Genomic DNA, 3,855 nt, shown 5'->3' on the forward strand with positions numbered 1-3,855 from the left:
GATGGGAAGGGGAAGATAAGAGCGGAAGGTTGGGAGAGATAAGGGAAGCAATAGAGGGTAAAATGCGAGGTGAGATCAGGTGAGAAAGGAGGCGGTGAGGAATGGATTGGAAAATGGGTGATTGACATGCAGGGCAATTTAAAGGGAAACGAAAAAAGGTGAATAAAGCATGAAGGAGGCAATGAAAGAAAGCGAAGAAGAGGAAATAAAGAATAAGGGATAAGACGAAAATCATATCTTGATAACTGAGAACAATGAAAAGAAAAAAATGACATAAAGCGAAGAAACAATACTATAAAAATAAAAGAAACAAACAACGATTCCTCAGTCAAAGGAAGAAAACAAATAAAGATGACCGAAACAGAGCAACGAAAACGGAACGAGAAGGAACCAAAGAATATGGAGCATGTGAATGACAAGATCTCGCGGGTGCACAAAGACCGAAAAGAATTGCGTCTTAGAGGTTCTCGGAAAAGCTCTTGAGAAACGGAGGAGGAGGAGGAGGAAGAGGAGGAGGAGGAGGACGCTGGGCCAAGAGGGACAAGAGGGAGAGTGATGACATAATAATGATGGCAATACTGATTATAACGTGACAATTCTGATTAGTCTATTATCATTATTGTTTTGATGTTATTGCTATTGTTATTGTTATTATTATCATCAATATTGTTATCATAATTGTTATTATCATTATCAACATTTTTATTATTATCATTATCAAACCCCTTTCCCCTCCCTTTCCCCTCCCCCCCTACTTTCCTTCTTAGACTCCCCCTTGGAAATCATGAATATGCATCAACTGACGGCCTAACTACTTAAATGCAGCGTACTTGCCTCGAAGAAGATGAATGAAAGTGATAGTAACAATAAATGGGTTAAAGAATTAAAGTATCCGAGTAACATCTTTTTTAGTTGGTGCTTATGCGTGTGTGCGTATGTGTGTGTGTATGTGTAGGCGAGTTTGTGTACAGTGAGCATGCGTGCATCAGTGCGGGTGTGTGTGTGTTCGTGTACATGCATGTCTTTCGCATGTTCTTGTGTATCCAGCCCCTAAATGATAATAGATTAAGAAAAAAAATCAATTCCTGGATTTGTAATAATCAAAATCTGATAAAAGGTCTCGAATCATTAGTACTAAACACGCATCAGAACCAAATAAAGATTTAGAATAGAAATGTCATCATTTCACTTTTCCTAATATCTCGTTTCATTTTTGTTTACATTAGTTTTATCTGTATGATGCGATTCATTATTAAATATATTACAAAATTAGTAGATTAATTTCTAGTAATCTTAGATATTTATCTATATTTTTATAGAAATTGAGATTATGTGATAATAAACATATGGCAACTGTCTTACCTTCTGTTTTCCTCTCAATATAAACCTAAACCATTTTTCCAAGATGGGCGCCAAGGGGAGTACCTGGGGTGCTGCAAGGCCCAAAGTGAATTAATACCTCATCATACAACATGAATTAACATTTTTTCTGTATGACACGATTAATTATAGGCTTGTTTTAGAATCAACAGAATTAAAAATTATGTTTTAATAAGCGTGTTTCAACTCACAGCTTTACCTTTTCTTTTTTTCTTTTTTTTCTCCGTTCTCTCTCTCTCTCTCACGTGAACTCAATGTTTGAGGAACGAGGGTTACATAGCCACGTCCCCCAGCGATAGGAACTCCTGACCCTGTTCTCGTTGCCTTCCACAGTTGACCCAGGGCAGCGCCCTGGCCCGGTCGGCTCCCCTTGGGGTCGCTCCCACACGCGCGTTACCGCTCGGCGCGCCCTTGGGCTTCCCTTTGCCCAAAACTGCACAGCACGAGACAGCCACGCCACGCAGCCTCAGAGTAATCCTCCAAACCAGAACTGTGTCTCCATACACCCACCAAAGTCGGGGGAAACAAAACCCTGACAGACTGTTTCCCAAAATGGATGCCACGGGAGTGCCTGGAGGTGCTGCAAGATCCAAAGTGAAATTGAACCTCCTCATCCAACAGGAAATCACCTTTGCTGCAGAGCATCTTTAGTTCTTCACATTTTTAAAGAATTACGTTTATTTTCACATGTTTATATGTATACATTCAAATGCACATAATTAAAAGAGTGTTGTGTTAGGGGGGGGGGGAGCTGGAGTTTTTCACGTCTTTTAGCCCAAGGCAAGGTTGCAAATGGAGCTCTCTCTTGGGGATTCGAACTCGTGACCGTGACGAAGGGTAATTGTGATGATCTGTTAAAGGTATTTTCTGACTATTTGTGTCTGTGTTTGTCCGCGAATTCGTGAGTGTGTATGTGCGTGTGGCTTCGCGTGTATGTATATGTGTCTGTGTGTTTGAATAAATGTGTATGTATATGTGCGCGTGTACCCGTGTGTTTGCATATCTTTATATGTATGTCTATGCGTGTGTGCGTCCGTCCGTCTGTTTGCATGGATGTCATCAGATTTAGAATGAATGAGCAGAGTTTGTAACATCATTTGTTATTTATTATGAATATTTGTAATCATCTTATAAACATGTATGAACAGTAAACAACCATCCCCTTAAAAAATAGGGACAGAGAGTAATTCTGACGTTCGGTTTTCAATATTCTTCTGATACAATGTCTTTTTTTGAGTGGCCACAGACACGCATCAATGACAAATAACAAAAAATAGAATAGAAATGCCGTCATTATCTTATTTTTGGATCTATTTCGTTTAATTTTTTTGCATATATGAAATACCTTTTTTCTGTACAATACGATTGATTTTAAGTTTATTTTGGAATCATCAGACTAATTCTTTCCCCTGTGGAAAGGGGGACGTGAAAAGCATACTTCCGACGTGTGTCATTATGTAAAAGGGCGACTATTAGAACCCTCTCTCCTTCGTGATAGACGTCTCATACAATATTAAGGCCGTTCATGTTGAGTCAGCGAATTTCAAAGTATTGGTACCGGAAAGCTGGAGACAGAACGACGTGGAAAAAAGTCTGCGGAAGGCCCACGCCCAACAACGGCTTAAAAAAATGGCTGAAATCTGAAATAAGAATAGACTAATTTCTGTAATGTTCTAAATTTATCTATGTATCTGAAATTCTTATTATAAGCTTGCCACTTTTTTCTAGTTCTTTCACTGTGTTATTTCTCTCTCTCTCTCTCTCTCTCTCTCTCTCTCTCTCTCTCTCTCTGTCTCTCTCTTTCTCAAATACACTTAATGCATTATTTCCCAAAATAGGTGCCATGGGGCCACCGGGAGTGCCCCGGGGTCCCGCAAGATCCAAATTGAAACAAATCTTCCTCACCCATCATAAATTAAACCTTAAAACAGGAAATATATTCACTTCTATAAATTTTCTGTCTATTTTCTCATGTTTATGTCTCTGTATCTTTAAATAAGCATACATACACACACAAGAAATGATGATTGCGACCTGTGTGTGGAGTGGAGATCAACCCGGAGCTTTTAATGTCTTGTTCTCCATGAATTCTCCCCAAATTCAAAATCCGATCGACTTGAACATCCCTGCTCTGTAGACAGTAGACAGTAAAGGCGGAGGAAAGCGAAGATATAAGTAACTAGAAGTCTTACGACAACGGAAAAATCAGCTACTAGTTAGGCGCAATCCTGTATAACAGTCCGTTAAATACGTCTCTTCCACACTGTGGTGGTGCTTATGTTTGTTCGTGCGTGCTTCTTTCTGTAATTCGGTAATGACTAAGTAATACATGGAAAGCTAGAGACGATTCCAAATCCAAATGTTGAATGATGCATGATTTGCAACACGCCATCCCCCTCCCTCTGCACACACGCCCAGTTGAACACCGAACTGTATTCTGCATTCCCTCCTGGTCCCCGAAGATCTCTGGAGAAG

The 3,855-nt window shown here is 39.8% G+C and overlaps 1 protein-coding gene across 1 annotated transcript in view; it reads left to right on the forward strand.

Annotated features, from left to right (window-relative positions):
- The first annotated feature begins 3,560 nt into the window (after window positions 1–3,560).
- Window positions 3,561–3,855, forward strand: part of LOC138866599 (rhodopsin-like) — a 3,352-nt gene continuing 3,057 nt past the window's right edge. Inside the window, exon 1 of the mRNA XM_070139736.1 lies at window positions 3,561–3,855. This exon is cut by the window's right edge and continues 176 nt beyond it. The gene's annotated coding sequence lies outside the window, so the exon portion shown is untranslated.

The sequence above is a fragment of the Penaeus vannamei genome, chromosome 26 (assembly GCF_042767895.1).
Source record: "Penaeus vannamei isolate JL-2024 chromosome 26, ASM4276789v1, whole genome shotgun sequence".
In the NCBI taxonomy this organism is placed as follows: Eukaryota; Metazoa; Arthropoda; class Malacostraca; order Decapoda; family Penaeidae; genus Penaeus; species Penaeus vannamei.